Consider the following 17,117-nt stretch of genomic DNA (forward strand, 5'->3'; position numbering starts at 1 on the left):
GGACCCGGCGCCTGAGCCCTGTTTCTCATTCTACAAATCTCGAGCTTATTCATTATCGCAGGTGATACAACGGCCCAGCGAGGTGAACGGTGCAAGGGGACCAGGATCCAGGTTTTCTGGTGTCAAACAAATCCGTCCTTTCCACTTAATTTTTTATGGGAATACACTTGTGATTCTTCCAACAGTTCTGACAGCTTTCGCTGCTCCCTAGGTCATCTTAAAACGGGGCCTTTGGAGACGGCCACGTGCTTCTGATGTGGTCATTGGGGCCAGCAAGCAGTGAGGTGGTCCAAATGTCCTGTTGTCCAGTTTCTTCCCAAAGGCCAGGCATCCTGTACCGCAGGCTCCCACCAGGACCGTGGCTCCTCACGTCAAGGACGTCCCTCGGCCTCACCCCACAATTACATTACACAGAACTACAAATTCGTCTTCTAAGTTCTAATCTCAGTTGAAAATTGACCACAGCTGATCTGTCAAAGATTAGCTAGCTAATGTCCTCATAAGGAATTTATTCTATAACCCTCTTCGTTCATGCGGGGTTTTTTTGTCTTTTTTGCGGTACGCGGGCCTCTCACCACCGCGGCCTCTCCTGCTGCGGAGCACAGGCTCCGGATGCGCAGGCCCAGCGGCCATGGCTCATGGGCCCAGCCGCTCCGCGGCATGTGGGATCCTCCTGGACCGGGGCACGAACCCGTGTCCCCCGCATCGGCAGGCGGACTCCCAACCACTGCGCCACCAGCGAAGCCCCATGTGGTTTCCTTATCAACCCAAGCCCAGGTCCTTCAAATCAAGGATATCAAAAGTCACAACTGCATCAGAACTTTGATACCTCATTGCCATTTTCAATTTTCTAAACCATGTTACATTGTGTGATGAGCCACTCGCTCAGGGTCTATAAAAAGATCCAGCCAAAATGGAGGGGAGAGGAGGGGAGGGGAGGGGAGGGGAAGGTTTGATAGACTGACATCTGGGTACACTGGCTACCTATAGCTTCATCAACGGGCCAGCAAGAGGTCTGCGTCCACGCTGAGCGCAGCTGCCTCTCCAGCCCTTCCTGGGCTCCCTGGCTGTTGGCCCAGGTTCTAAGCCGGTGTGGACCAGGCAGCCACAGCCCATCAGCTTGGGGAGGGGGCAGTGAGGAACAGTGAGGGGATTTAGGAAAAGAGAAGGGAGGGTATGGAGGAAGAAGAGGCGGGTGGAGGAGTGAGAACGTGAGAAAGAGGCTGGAAGCAGGAGGGGCTGCCAGAGGGGGACAGGGGAGAGAGGCGTGTGGCAGGCAGGGTTCTAGGATGGTCTCCGAGATTCCCGTCACTGCTGTACATGCTCTTCATTCTCCTCTCCCCTTGAGGGTGGCCAGAACGGTGAGTATGACAGATGTCACTCCTGTGACTGGGTTACATTATACTGCAAAGAGAAATGCACTAGTAATGAAGGTCCCTCGTCAGCTGACTTTGAGTTCATCAAAACAGAGCTCCAGGGTGGGCCTGACCTCATCAGGTGAGCCCCGGAAAAGTGGGCCTGGAGGTCAGACAGACTCCTGCCGGCCTCGCAAAAGCAAGCTGCCACGTGCGAGAGGGCCTGTGAGGAGTCGCATGACAAAGAATGAGAGCGGCCCAGCTGACAGCCAGCAGGAAAATGGGACCTCAGTCCCGCAACAGCAGGACGTGAACGCCACCAACAACCACGTGAGCTGGGAACAGGACTCTGAGCTCCAGAACGGATGCAGCCTGGCCGAGACCTTGACTGCAGCCTCGGGAGACCCTGAGCAGAGGGACCCAGTAGGCTGTGCCCAAACTCCTGGCCCACGGGAACTGTGAGATAATCAGCGTGTGTTGCTCTAAGCTGCCACATTTGTGGGTATCTGTCCTGCATCAGCAGACGACTGACATGAGGTGGTGAGGTCTGGGATGATTCCTGCGCACACAGCGTGGGTGCCTCTGTGACTAAGGAGCCCGAGCCCCTGCACGCCCACCTCCTCCCCGGCCTGTCCGGCCAGCCCCCTCCTCTGCTCGAACTCCTCTTGGGACCGGAGCAGAGATCCTCGAAGAGACCACCTCTCTGAGCAGGTGGTCCCTGCCACCTGAGACGGCCTCCCCACCAGACTGGCAGGCCTCCAAAATCATGTCCCATCAGACCCCAGCTACTCTGGTGGGCCTCTACCCACCAGCAAAGGGCTCCCGTCATGGCCCACCTCCTCTCTGGTCCTCACGTCCACCCAGCATGTCTGTCCTGTCCATGAGAACAACGCCCGACCTGAGGGACCTGGGCTTGGGTTGACAAAGGGACCACATGAATGAATGAAGTTACAGGACAAGCTCCCTGTGAGGACACGAGCTAGCCAACCCTGAAGACAGATCGATGTGGTCAAGCTTCACCTTCGATTAGAATGTGGAAAGGAGATAAATAATTCAGTACAGTTTCAAATGCTTGCAGTCACCGCCACATGAAGCACCTCCATCTCACAGGATTCTTATATGACTCATATGTGGAGAACAAGGCTCTCATAACACAGGAAGTGGTAACAACCATGCTTGCTCCTGGGACTCTGGCTAAAAGCTAACAGATACACAAGCCAACGTCTGAAGGGGCGCAAAACCTATGCACAGCCAACTTCATTAGCACAAAACCAGTATCAGCAGAATAACCCCAACACAACCTGAGATGCCTAAAAGAAAAACCACACGGAGCTTCGACAACACAATTCACTCTAAAACGCCGACACTGCCAAGAACACAAAACAGCCAGACACAGAGCATCACCGATGATGCTCATTTAAGACAGCATCAGGGGAAATGTTTGATAAGATCAGTCAGTCGTTCAATGAACAGAAAGTACAAAATAGCGATGGTCCACCCTGGTGACCTGCAGGCACGAGTTCATTCCCCCCAAAATTTCCAGGGAGGCCCAGCCCTGCCCTCCAGTTGCCAACCACCAACCGAGCAGTTCCAGGGGTCGATGTGCCCCCGGCCAGGGCTTCGGTGATGCAGGACAAATCCGTGTGGACTGACGCTTCTGTAAAATATAAACTCACACGCTTGAGGTCACAGCCAGGTCACACTGTTTGAGTCTCCAAATGCACACTTTCACTTTCTGTCCCTCGCCTGTAGGGGACTGCAGCTTCCTGGCCACCAGCACTCCAGCCCAGGCCTCGCAGCACTGCCGAGACTGCAGGCGAAGGACTTTCAACGTGCAGTCTGGGGCCCCAGTCTCAGGGGTGCCCACAAAGCTCTCGGGGACCATGTACAAGTGACAAGCGCTACGGTGGGTGAGAAACCGTGCTGGGGCTGCTCTGGAGGAGAACGTAACCCGTCCGGGTGTCGGGAAGGCGTCCTGGAGGACGGGGGCCCAAAGCCAACGCCGAGGGGCAAAGAGGAGAAGGCCAGGCGAGGGGGCGGGCGGCAAGGGGCCAGGACGGGGCGGCGGAGTCCCGAGGGCCCGGCTGCCTGCGCTAGCCTCAGCCCTGCTACCTGGAACCTCATCTTGAAGGAACGCGGAACCACTGACGGGTCTGAAGAAGGCAGAGCACAGCGGGGTCTAACTTTCACTTTAGAAACGTGGCTCTGGCTGAATGTGGGGACCAGGGGCGGGGTGGGGAGGGCGGGATGAGACCCGGGAAGTACGGAGAGGCTGCTTCTGAGCGGGGGCGGGGGGGGGGGGATGAAGCCGGGCGGAGAGGCGAGAGGGCCCTGGAGGGAACGTCAGGTGCCCAGGGTCCCAAGGAGGCCCACGCGGCCCCAGGAGCCAGCCTGCGCCATGCTGGATGCCACTCACCCAAACCCGAACCCGGGCACACGGTCTGCTCACGCCTCTGGCCTCGGAGGTGGGGCATTTCTCCACCCTGACCCCCTCCCCGCCGCGCTCCCAACCTCAAGGGAGACGACAGTGGCCGAAGGGAAAGGATGGGGCCAAGGAGACGGACCTATGGCATTTAGGGCACAAACGATAAACTGCACAGGCCTGTAAAGCAAGGTCTGGGAAACGAGACTTCCCAGGCTCCCCCTCCCCACGCCCGCGATGGCTCTCAGCCGTCGTCCTTCAGCTCCCACTGGAGGTCAAGGTCAGTGGGTCTTCCACTGGCTACTAGCCCCCGGCCTGCTCGCTGTGACCGCACGACGCTGGCAGGGCCGCGCTCCCACCCAGAGCTTGGTGGCCGGGCCGGTCCAGCTGCTCGTCCCTCAGCCCACCGTCCTCGACAGGGGCTCTGGAACAGGCGTAGCTCCGGACACCAAATCCTCCTTTTCTGGCCCAAGAGCACCTTTGTTGAGATACACGCTGAGACATTCAAGGATGACGTGATACGACCTCGCTCAGATGGGGAAAGTGGCCGTAGGCTGGCAGCTGTGGGGCTGGTGGCAGGAAGGGGGGGCCCTTGTGCCCCAGCGGCAGCCTCTGGGGCTTGTGAAAGATGCAGTCTCCAGCCCCACCCCAGACCCGCTGAGTCAGGGCCTCGGGTGCGGCCAGTCTGGGCTTCAACCCGCCCCCAGGGAGCTGGCTGCTCCCCCCAGTGCGACGACCTCTGCTTTCTGTTATCCCATCTCCGCTTGGGTTATGTTTGACGTTTTTCATAATAAATAGCAAACATTTTTGGAAGGAAGGAAGGGGGGTGGGGGAAGGGAGCAGAGGCTGAAAGGGAGAGAAAGAGAGGGAAGGAAAGAAATGAAGAAGCACCAAGGCCAAGCTCACTGCTGCGGGAAGGTCGCCTGGCGCCATCGCTAAAAACCCTTGCGGTGTTGCCCCCCAGCCCTCACCCTCGGGCCCCCTCCCTGTTCCCGCGCACCTCCAGGATTAGGGAGGAGCTGACCCAGCCGGGCCTCCTCTGACGAGATGCAGGCTCCCTGGCTTTCTCAGGACCGCCCAATGTTGGTGGGGAACGAACGCCAGAGTCCCAGCCCCCTCACAGGGGACACAGTCCCCCAGGATCCTACCGTCCTGACCTGGAACCTCATAAACAGAGCTTTACAGACATGGGGCTTTCAAGCAAGGCACCCTTTGATGGTGGAGATGGTTGGGAAGAGAAGATTCCTTTTATCACCAAAGTTGCCTCCTAATAATCCTAAAAAGCTGAACCCTTGATTCCGAAGTTCCACTTTTACATTTAATGTTACCAGAGATAAATAAGACCACGCTCTGACACTAAGGAGATATGTATGGTCTGAGAGATGCTAAAAACACACAAAGGAGCACAAGTCCGAGCCCCAGGGCCTCCTAAACAAATGGCTAAAAACAGCCAGGCGCGCCCAGCCAGGGTCTGGGACACCAGCCCTACGGCACCCTGCAGGTCCAGGGGCAGAAGCACGGAGGCCACCGGCCAAGGGCCCGGCCACAGGGGCACACAGGCTGGTTGAGGAGGTAGACAGCCAAAGTGATGCTTCTCTCTGAAATACCCTCTCTCAGCGGCCCAGACCCGGGCTGGGCTGGAGAAAGGCTGGAGGGTTATGTGAAAACGTCACTGGCAAAAACAGGAGTTACTTTGGTGATGGGTCTCTGCACTGGGCCGAGGGCTTGATCAGCTCTAGTTCTAGATCGGACCACAGAGCAGAAGTGGCTTCTACCAGAGCGGGACACAAAAGTCAGTGGATAAACAGACGCACGCCTCTTCTACCAGTGACCCTGACAGGACTCCTGCTTGGAGCACCAGAAACTCCCAGCTGCAATAAAACTGTCATCCAGAGACAACGGCTGCTCGTTTCTTCAGGGTCAGGGAACTCAGGGACAGCCCCCTGCTTGGCCTGGGGACTGGACAAAACTAAAAGAGAAGTTATGCACCAGGATGGGAGGAGAAAGCCCTGGGTGGGGCGTGTCCTTCCCTCCGAGCCTGGCCCCTGCACAGCTTCCTTCCTCCCTGACCTCCTGTCTGTGCTGGAGGTTTTGTAAGCAGTGGTGGACACAGCCCGAGGGCACAGCAACCACACACCGCCCCCAGTACCCCGCACCCCAGTGCCAGTGACGTCGGGGGCTCTAAGAGCTCTGATAATATCTGTATCCTTTTGTGACTCCTACCCGTTCAACCCCACGTCATGATCTTCGAAAAGCAGAAACGCGATAAACATTGGTGGAACCAAAGTCCTGCCTGCTTGGAGAGGACAGAGGTGCCCAGGACGTAGTCTCAGCAGCTTTCTAAAAAGCCTCACACGACTTCCGGAGTCCCGACTCTGTCTGCATACTTCCTGAGCTTCGAAGCTTTCCTGGGATTCAAGCATGGTGCGGAATTCTATATGCCAAGACCTCTCACCCCGCAGTCCCAGAAAAAGTTCTTATTCTGTTCTTAAATTCTCCTGGGGTTCAAGAATTCTACATGGAAGCTGGACGGGGTTTATGAGCTGTAACTCGAGGACGACTCTTGAGAAATGGGCCTGAGCTGCTTCGTCATCTCCTCCACCTCGGAGAAAGCCCTGGAGCCTGGAAAGGCACCGAGATGATGCTCTGGGAGCCGCTCCCCGTCGGCCCCGCAGAGCCCGGGGAGCCTTGCTGCTCATTACTGACGTGCGGATCCGTGACCCTAATGCTCTGTGATGGCAGAATTTTCTTCAGGCCACGTGATATGTTACCACTGTAGTTTATAACCTCTTGGGAAAAGTTAAAGGATGTATTTAAGGTTCACTCATGTGAATATAATAGGAATATCATGCAGTTGAAGCCAGCAGTGTGACAAAGAACCGGTTCTGTTTAGAAACAGGCAGGGGCCCTCTGTCTCCACGTGTGACTGTTCCTGGGAATGAGGAAGGACTACAGCTCCTGTTGGGCAAGGCTGAAATCTCAGAGTCGCTGGTGAACACACACAGCCCCGTGTTAAAGCGATTTACAACATGCTGCAGACAGTGCAAAGGAACCATGAGGCTGTGATACAGAAGCCCTTTCCTGACTTGCCATTTCTTTTTTTTTTTTTTCTTGAAGTAGAACTGAGTTACAATGTTGTGTTAGTTTCAGGTATACAGCAAAGTGATTCAGTTATTTTTTTCATATCATATTCTATTATAGGTTATTACAAGATATTAAATATAATACCCTGTGCTGTAAGATATATCCTTGTTGCTTATCTATCTTATATACAGTAGTTAGTATCTGTTAATCCCAAACTCCTCATTTGTTCTCCCTCCCTCCCTCCCTCCCTTTCCCTTTTGGTAACCGTAAGTTTGCTTTTTAAGTCTGTGAGTCTGTTTCTGTTTTGTACATAGATTCATTTGTATTATTATTAGATTCCACATATAGGTGACATCATATGGTATTTGTCTTTCTCTGTCTGACTTCACTAAGTATGACAATATCTAGGTCCCTCCATGTTGCTGCAAATGGCATGATTTCATTCTTTTTTATGGCTCAGTAATATTCCATTGTGTATATACACCACATCTTCTATCCATTCCTCTGTCCATGGACATTTAGGTTGTTTCATATCTTGGTTACTGTAAATAGCGATGCTATGAACAGTGGGGTGCATGTATCTTTCTGAATTAGAGTTTTTGTCTTTTCTGGATATATGCCCAGGAGTGGGATTGCTGGATCATATGACAACTCTATTTTTTGTTTTTTTTTTGTTTATTTTCAGTACACGGGCCTCTCACTGTTGTGGCCTCTCCCTATTTTTGGTTTTTAAAGGAACCTTCATAGTGGCTGCACCAACTTACATCCCCACCGGCAGTGCAGGAGGGCTCCCCTTTCTCCACATCCCCTCCAGCATTTACTATTTGTAGACTTTTTAATGATGGCAGTTCTGGCTGGTGTGAGGTGATACCCCATAGTGCTTTTAATTTGCATTTCTCTAATAATTAGCGATGTTGAGCACCTTTTCACATGCCTGTTGGCCATCCGTATGTCTTCTTTGAAGAAATGTCTATTTAGGTCTTCTGTCCATATTTTGGTTGGGTTGTTTGTTTTACTGAGTTGTATGAGCTGTGTGTATATTTTGGATATTAAGCCCTTGTCAGTCGCATCCTTTGCATGTATTTTCTCCCAGTCCGTAGGCTGTCTTTTCCTTTTGTTTATGGTTTCCTTTGCTGTGCAAAAGCTTTTAAGTTTAATTAGTTCCCATTTGTTTATTTTTGCTTTTATTTCTTTTGCCTTGGGAGACTGCTTTTGGGAGATCTAAGAAAATTTCGCTATAATTTGTCAGAGAATATTTTGCCTGTGTTCTCTTCTAGGGGTTTTATGGTGTCATGTCTTATATTTAAGTCTTTAAACCATTTTGAGTTTATTTTTGTATATGGTGTGAGGGAGTGTTCTAATTTCACTGATTTACATGCAGCTGTCCAGTTTTCCCAGCACCACTTGTTGAAGAGACTGTCTTTTCTCCACTGTACATTCTTGCCTCCTCTGTTGTAGATTAATTGACCGTAAGTGTGTGGGTTTACTTATGGGTTCTCTATTCTGTTCCATTGGTCTATATGTTTGTTTTTGTGCCAATATCACGCTGTTCTGATTACTGTAGTTTTGTAGTACTGTCTGAAGTCTGGTAAGGTTATGCCTCCAGCTTTGTTCTTTTTCCTCAGAAGTGCTTTGGCAATTCTGGGCCTTCTTTGATTCCATATAAATTTTAGGATGATTTGTTCTAGTTCTATGGGTATGGTGTCATGGGTATTTTGATAGGGATTGCATTAAATCTGTAGATTGCTTTGGGTAGTATGACCATTTTAACAATATTAATTCTTCCAGTCCAAGAGCATGGGATATCTTTCCATTTCTTTGAATCATCTTCAGTTTCCTTAATCAACATTTTATAATTTTCAGCAGATAATTTTTTTTTTTTTTTTTTTTGCCGTACGCGGGCCTCTCACTGCTGTAGCCTCTCCCATCGCGGAGCACAGGCTCCGGACGCACAGGCTCAGCGGCCATGGCCCACGGGCCCAACCGCTCCATGGCACGTGGGATCCTCCCGGACCGGGGCACGAACCCGCGTCCCCTGCATCGACAGGCGGACTCTCAACCACTGCGCCACCAGGGAAGCCCCAGCAGATAACTTTTATTATCACCTTGGTTAAGTTTATTCCTAGGTATTTATTTTGACGTGATTTTAAACAAGATTTTTTTTTACTTTATCTTCCTGATACTTTCTTATTAGTGTAAAGAAATGCAGCAGATTTCTGTATATTAATCTTGTATCCTGCTGCCTTGCTGAATTCATTTATTAGTTCTAACAGTTTCTGTGTGGAGACTTTAGGGTTCTCTATACAGAGTATCATCTAATCTACAAATAGTGACAATTTTACCTCTTCCCTTCCAATTCGGATACCTTGTATTTCTTTTTCTTGTCTGGTTGTTATGACTAGGACTTCCAATACTATGTTGAATAGAAGTGGTGAGAGTGGGCATCCTTATCCTTTTCCTGAATTTAGCTGGAAGGCTTTCAGCTTTTCACTACTGAGTATTATGTTGGCTGTGGGTTTGTCGTAAATGGCTTTTATTATGTTGAGATATGTCCCCTCTATAACCACTTTGGTGAGAGTTTCTATCATGAATGGAATGTTGAATTTTGTCATATGCTTTTTCTGCATCTATTGAGATGACCATGTGGTTTCTGTCTTTCCTTTAGTTGATGTGGTGTATCACATTGATTGATTTGCGTATGTTGAACCATCCTTGCCACCCTCGAATGAATCCGACTTGATTATGTGTATGATCTTTTTTATGTATTGTTGTATTTTGTTGAGGATTTTTGCATCTATATTCATTAAAGATATTGGCCTGCAACTTTGTTTTTTTTGTAGTGTCTTTGTCTGGTTTTGGTGTCAGGGTGGTGGTGGCTTCATAGAATGAATTTGGGAGTGTTCCCTCTTCCTTTCAATTTTTTTGGAATAGTTTGAGAAGGATACCTATAATAAGTTCCTCCTTGTATATTTGGTAGAATTCCCAAGTGAAGCCATCTAGTCTTGGACTTTTGTTTGCAGGGAGGTTGTTTTTTGTTTTTGTTTTTGTTTTTAATTACAGATTCTATTTCACTTCTAGTAATCAGTCTGTTCAAATTAGCTGTTTCTTCCTGACTCAGTTTTGGCAGGCTGTATGTTTCTAGAAACTTGTCCATGTCTTCTAGGTTGTGCAGTTCATTGGCACGTAACTGTTCATAGTATTCTCTTACAATTCTTTGTATTTCTGTGGTCTCAGTTGTTATTTCTTCTCCTTCATTTCTTATTGTTTATTTGGGTCCTCCCTCTTTTCTTCTTGGTGAGCCTGCCTAGAGGTTTGTTGATCTTGTTTATCTTTTTAAAAAACCTGCTCTTGGTTTTATTGATCTTTTCTATTTTTTAATCTCTATTTTATTTATTTCCTCTCTGATCTTTTTTATTTTCCTGAGTTGACTTTGCTACAGGAAGTGGCAACCGCTACCAACTTCTGTTTTCTATGTAAACCCCCAATTCCTCATATGCAGTAGATTCTAAAAATAGTTTGCCGTTCAAAGCAACCAAGCAGACTGGGCAATGTGTCCTCCTGCACAGGCAGGAACAGGAGAGGGAGCGTATACCAGCTGGCAGCTCGGAAACAGTGGCGATCCTGGCCTCTGTACCACATGTGTCCACGGCCACCGTGTCCCTCAGCTGCCACGTGCATTTTACTCCACTCTCAACATCTCATCTTTCCAACCCCTCACTCAGGCAATCACGATAAGTTCCCCCACGAGGGGGCCTGCTCTTTACAGCCATGACTGTAATTATGATGGCCACGGAGAAGAAGGCACTTTGGGATGACAGTTGTCAATGGGGGAAGTGCCAACGCTTGAGAGGGCATTCTGGAACTGCTGGGGGGGGGTGCTGGGAAGTCACAGTGACTGGAGGAGGGGACTGATGGCATTTAGGGGCAGGGCGTGGTATGCCAACCATCCTGTACTCAGACAGGCCCACACAATGAGGAACTTCCCCATTGGCTACTCAGGCAGATAGAAAAACCACATTATAACTTTCAGACCTACAAATTCATTCCAACTCACTTATAAATTCAAAATACATTCTGAGTAGTTTTAACATACACTGAATATTCCAGGAATGCAATCTGCATGGAAGTCAAGGGAAGATCATACACGGCTTTGTTCAGAACCTTCCCAAGAGTTACTCTCAATATTCACATTCTGTCACTGCAATTTACTTTCATTTTATTTCTTTTTAATGTTACAGTTAAAACATTATATTGACCTGAAATTATGTGTGAAGGAAGATTGTACCACCTAGGAACTTCATTTCAGGTTAGTAATAAGGATGTTAAAAACTTGTTATAAAAAAGGGGCACTGGGTCTGACAGAGCTGCAAACCACAGGTTTAAAACTTCGGGGTGGGATGAGGGGGAATGAACCCCTCTACTGCACAGCCATGCTTGTTGAAACAGCCCAGGCACAGGTTCAGGGCACAGGTCTGGGGGCCAGTGCTTAAGCCACAAAATAAACAAGACACGTTATCAATTTTACTTGACGATTTGGAGGACATAAAGTTAAGGACTAAAGTTTAACTGGTTATTTAAAACACTATGTTTCCATCAAAATCAAATCAGACGAGTTACGGACTGTAAAATGATCACGGAATTTTATGATAGAACAAGCAGCCTTCAAAGAAGCCTTTACCTCGCAAGGCCACTTTACGTCACTGCTTGTGAGGGGCTGGCTCGTGGGGGACCAGGTGGAAAAGCTACCTCTCGTGGCTGTGACTGCGGTGTTCTCAGCGGGGCCCTGAGTTTCCGAAGACAGAGACTGTCCAGAGAGGGGTCTCGAGACCAAGCTACCAGCGCTGGCTCTGTTGCTGACCCATTACGTGAACTTGGACAAACTGCATCACTTTTGAACACTAGCCCTCAATACCGGGGGCAAGGGGACCAGGTGACGTGATCTCTGGGTGCTCCCTTTGCCTCTGAAATGCTATGTCTCTACACTGGGGTGAATTCTTTGCACCCTGAGACTGTCCACAGAGTTCTCTTTCCCCATTTTGCTACTGGAAATCTCCTGACTTTGCTTCTCAGAAAAACATACCAGAATAACAAACATTTTAATCAGGAACAAAATTATTCACGTTCCTTTATCGACAGCAGACTAATAGCATTTACCTATTCAAACTTCACAGCACAATCTTAGGCTTAACAACGACCCACAAGCTGATCCATCGACCCACAACGATCCATCAAGCTGATGAATAAAAACCGTGCACAGTACCTTCCACGCAAATAAATTCTCTCGTTAATACATTTAAAATGTTTTTCTGAGATGAGTGATGTTCACACTGCCTTCAACATATGGGAGTAAAAAGCAAGGGCGTGATGGCCACAAATAACCTTGTGTGTGACCGACAGGATCGACGGGTGACAGGTAAGAGCAGCCTGGCCTCCCCTGTGCAGCTCTCCAGGTGACAGGTTCCCTCCAGCCAATGCCTCTGGGCTCCATACCCTTCACTTCACCTGCTCCACTCAGGGTCTTCCTTGCAAACTCCACGCCTTTAAGGTGACACAAAACACTAACACTGTTCCTTCTCAGAATAAGGCTGGACCCTCCAGCAGCTCCACACTTTCCCACGTAGGCAGCACACAACTACTGACAGCCTTTCCTATGCTCAAGTGATTCTCCTGGAACCAGCTAGGAAAGAGCCAGAAGGCGTCATTTCCATCCTCAACAAGCTTGTCTGTCTGTATGGTGGTAGGAGCCGTACAGCACGCAGGAATGAGGCTGGCGCCCAGCAGCTCCCGGCATGGCTTGACACAAGTGACAGCTAAAAAGCTGGTACAGTATGAAAAACAGAAAGATGAAAATTTCTGCAGCTCTGTCATTTCTACTATGCCTCTCCTTACTTAGAAAAAATACAGTTCATTGAGTGTGCTTTTGTCTGAAAAACTACCAGAAATAGAAAGGAAACGTTAATCAAATGAAGACTTCTCAGTATGCACTCCGGAGCAAGGTCTTGTGTCCTAACAGGCTGCCTTAGTAAAAAGAAACCCTTCAGCCCTGATACTGGGGTTGTGAGGCCCCAGGGCTGCAAAAGAGAGCCTGACAAGAGCAATGATGCTCGCTGACTGCCCGCCGGACCCTGCCCGAGCATCGTGTATGGTGGTGACATCACCAGCAGCAGCGCTGAACCAGCAGGGCTGGGTCTGAACTGGCCCCCACTGCCTGCTGGCTGTGTGGCCTTGGGAAAGTCCCCTGAACTTTCTGAGCCCGTTTTCTCTTTATGTGTAAGTGGAAATAACCAAACCACCGCTGAGGTTATGCAAGGGGGGAGGGAAGACTTCTACAGAAAACACTTAACAGGGCTGACACGGCAGGGGTTTGGGAGATGCTACCTACTGTTACTATCTACACAGTGTCTTCTATGACGACAGTGTGAATTCAGCTCACAGGAGGTTGAAAGCAGCAGGAGAAGACAAGCATGCTGAAGCACTCACCAGGAGAAAGAGTGCTGGGGGAATGAATGCCAGAGGAGGCAGGGGGAGACTCCCCACCCGCAACAAAAGCCCACTCCTACTTCTCTTCCCACAGGAAGATTACACACCCACTGGCCAGAGATAATAAAACAGATGTCAGGATCAGAAATGATGTTGCTTTAGGGGCTTCCCTGGTGGCGCAGTGGTTGAGAGTCCGCCTGCCGATGCAGGGGACACGGGTTTGTGCCCCGGTCCGGGAAGATCCCACATGCCGCGGAGCGGCTGGGCCCGTGAGCCATGGCCGCTGAGCCTGCGCGTCCGGAGCCTGTGCTCCGCAACGGGAGAGGCTACAGCAGTGAGAGGCCCGTGTACCGCAAAAAAAAAAAAAACAAAAGAAAGAAAAGATGTTGCTTTGATAAGCTCTATTACACAAACATATAAATGAAACATTTTAGTTAAAACGAAAAGTAAATCTTCCTTACAGTCATTTAAACTACAACTAGAGTAGTTGTACTTTAGCGTCCAAACAAAACTATTTATATGGCTTTAAAGTTGTAAAGTTACAGTATTAAGGAGAAAACCACTTGAAACTCTGGCCCTCCCCCAAATGAATACATGAGGCGCAGAAAGGGGATTTTAGTGGTGGTATGCAGTCAAGCACATGGCAATTCTGAATCACTTAACCTTGGATGTAGTCAAAATAGTGCTTTGTTTAACTCAGACGAAGTTCATTTACTTAATTTTATCTAGACTGTCTGAATAATGAAAGTTCTGGTAAATCCAATCCATGAAAATATGGAAATAAGCTGCTTTAAAACACACACACATACAGAGTAAAATTTGGGTGGCCCAGAGTAAAAGCAGTAAAGTAAATAAAAGTTCCTCTTCTCCCTGACCCACGTCTAACATATAGTGAGATGTCACAGGCTTACTGCCTTAACAGGTTAGCATTTCGAACCTTATGGCCAATGGGGCTCCAAGATTAAAACTTTTAAATATGATCAGATATTTCGGAAACACTAGCATATGAGTAACTAGTCATAAACATTTCCTTTCAATAAAGATGTTTAATAAATAAATAAATAACTAAAGTCTGTGGGTTCCGGGAAAAAAAACAACAACACATTTCCTTTGCTGAGTCACACAGCCTGATTTTTCAGGGATAAGAATTTCCTCTTGAACGCTGCCTTTTGAGGGGCAAACACACCGCACCAACTTGTGGCCTCATAATTCTGTAGAAACCAGATAAGAACCTCACTCTAATCAGGTAATACACCAATCAACTTTGCCTGAAAACACTTCAGCTGCTATAAATAACTCGATTTCCTGTGCTCACTGTAAGTGGCAGTTTAGACGGCAGGGTTTACAAGAAGTTTGCTAAGGAGGCTTCCACTACTTTGATACTAGCTCAGGCTGAACAGAAACTAACCCTTAAAGAAAAAGGGAAGTTAAGTCTCCATCTTTGCCCTAGTGGGACACTCTTACTACTATGAGGAAAGAACTAACTTACTGTTTTTATATCTTAACTGTTTGGGAAAACGATTCGTCTAAAGCAAACCATGATTCCAATGCTCAAAGGTCTCCTGTTGAGCCCAGCAGGGTCGGCCCCCCAGCACTGTGTTCACCCACCCCCGTTCATCCACATGTCCCCTCGCCACCAGGACCTGGGGACCTGCGCACTGGTACCTACAGTAAGATGAGACTTGGGGGTTCACGTTCTACCCTGATAGCCTCTCTCAGAATGGGGCTGGTCGTCTGTGAGGACTTAGTGCTAATCAGTATGTGGAAAACTTCCAGAGGTGACACAACCCGGCAGGAACATGGGGAAGTTACAAAAGTTAAAGAAACACGGTTTCTACGCTGTCCTCTCCTGCAGGGAGCCTGGACTTCCTGCTCGGATCCTGCTTTTTTCTTTGCCCCGTGAGATGGAGCTGGACAAGTCCATCTCCTCCTGCCAACCCCAGCTCTGGCCTCACACACAGGTGGCCCCGGCCCTCCTCCTCCCCTGGTGACCCCTGTTCCCGGGACACAGGGTCTCTGGGCACAGAACACAAGCCAGCACAAGCCAATCTGAAATGCCCACCGTTCTCCCGCTGGAACACTACCGCCCAGGGTGGCTGCTGGGCGACTCCTTCCGACACATCCCACCCCACCCCACTGGTCCTTCAGCAACGGTTTCCTTTCCTTTTTTTTTTTTTTGCGGTACGCGGGCCTCTCACTGTTGTGGCCTCTCCCGTTGCGGAGCACAGGCTCCGGATGCGCAGGCTCAGCGGCCATGGCTCACGGGCCCAGGCGCTCCGCGGCATGTGGGATCTTCCCGGACCGCAGCACGAACCCGTGTCCCCTGCATCGGCAGGCGGACTCTCAACCACTGTGCCACCAGGGAAGCCCAACGGTTTCCTTTTCAACCATTAACCTCAAAAAACAGTCCTACTCTAAAAAAGTTTTTGCTGCTATTTACTTGAGCAAGTTCACAATTGATTACTGAAAACCCCTAGGACCAAATGTGTTTCAGAATTCAACATTTTTGGATTTTAGAAAGGTAACAAGATGCGTACACCATATATTCTGTAACAACCCAGAGTAACAGCCCTTAATCAAGAACCTTAACAGGGCTGCAGAGAAATGTACGAATATTCACACTGAGAAGAATAAAGACTGAAAATAGCCTCCCATCGGCCAAATGGGACCTGGGGACCTTGGCACAGATACCTACAATAAGATGAGACTTGGGGGCCGCGAAGAGCCTCCCATCACCGCCAAATGAATCCTGCTGACAACTTACAAAAAAGAGAAACAACTTCTGATTTTCAGAGCTTACTGGATCCTGGAACTCGGGGTAGGAGGTGGGCTGTGCCCACCGAGCACCTCCTCACTCGGCAGCTGTCCCCGTCTCTCCTGTCACCAGCTCCCAGCAGCATCTCTGTGAAGCACGCATCTCGACCAGATCCAGTCCCAGGGTTAAGTTAAGGGTTAATGAGAGCGTGCAGCCAGCGCCTTCGGGCGACAGGTGTTATTTCTACTCCTGCCTCTGACGGCCTGGCGCTCCCTTCCTCACATCCTGTTCTCCATGGTCACTCTTTTCTTCTCCTTGCCCAGCAGTTCATTCCTCTGAGCTCAGATCTTGCCCAGGATTAACATCAGCCTGTTCTTGCCATCTATGGTTTGCCTAGGCGGCTCCCCGGGAGCTTGGGCATCTCAGCGGCGTTCCCATCCTTCTTTCCTCCAAGGGCCCTTCCCTGATGGTGATTCAAGGATCTCTCTGTAGGTTCCCAAGTAGGTTAAGGGGTAGGAACCAGCTCCAAAGGCCTGGTCCAGGGGTGGAACGTTATGTCAGGTCAGAGGAGCACACTAACGAGGACCTTAAAAATACCCACCCGCCTGTCCTCAGCAAGGAGTGTCATTTTCAAGCGTGTATTCATCAGAATCTATTTCTACACTCCTCTCTGGTGTTGACCGGGAAGCTCAGGGCAGGGCAGTCTTATTCACCTTGAATCCTCCACAAACACTCAGTAGGTGACTAATTCCTACCTGCTGAAGGAGTGATTATTTGGGGTTCACACTTTTATCAAGGTTCCACACAGGCCGGATAAAGTGGAAATCTAGGGTCTCTCTCCCTGTCTGCAGTACTAACTTAATGATGTGCTTCTTTTCCAAACTACGCCCTTTCACCTTTAAATATTCCCATTCATCATCAACCACAAGCCACATGAAAAGGGGTAGTTACTAACCTTCCCCACCTCACCCCCTGCCCGATTTTAACGCCAAACTACTCCCACATCCATGGTTCCAACGCT

At 49.4% G+C, this 17,117-nt stretch overlaps 1 protein-coding gene across 37 annotated transcripts in view; it reads right to left on the reverse strand.

Moving 5' to 3' along the window:
* LRRFIP1 (LRR binding FLII interacting protein 1) overlaps positions 1 to 17,117 on the reverse strand; it is a 142,324-nt gene that overhangs the window by 67,985 nt on the left and 57,222 nt on the right. The window contains exon 1 of one of the 37 annotated variants that reach the window (XM_060151736.1): positions 16,142 to 16,583. The exons of 35 other annotated variants lie outside the window; for them this stretch is intronic. The gene's annotated coding sequence lies outside the window, so the exon portion shown is untranslated. Of the gene's footprint in view, positions 1 to 16,141; positions 16,584 to 17,117 lie in introns of those variants that run through there. One more of the 37 variants, XM_060151756.1, reaches the window with a different exon arrangement.

Source organism: Lagenorhynchus albirostris, chromosome 6 (assembly GCF_949774975.1).
Source record: "Lagenorhynchus albirostris chromosome 6, mLagAlb1.1, whole genome shotgun sequence".
NCBI classification, from domain to species: domain Eukaryota; kingdom Metazoa; phylum Chordata; class Mammalia; order Artiodactyla; family Delphinidae; genus Lagenorhynchus; species Lagenorhynchus albirostris.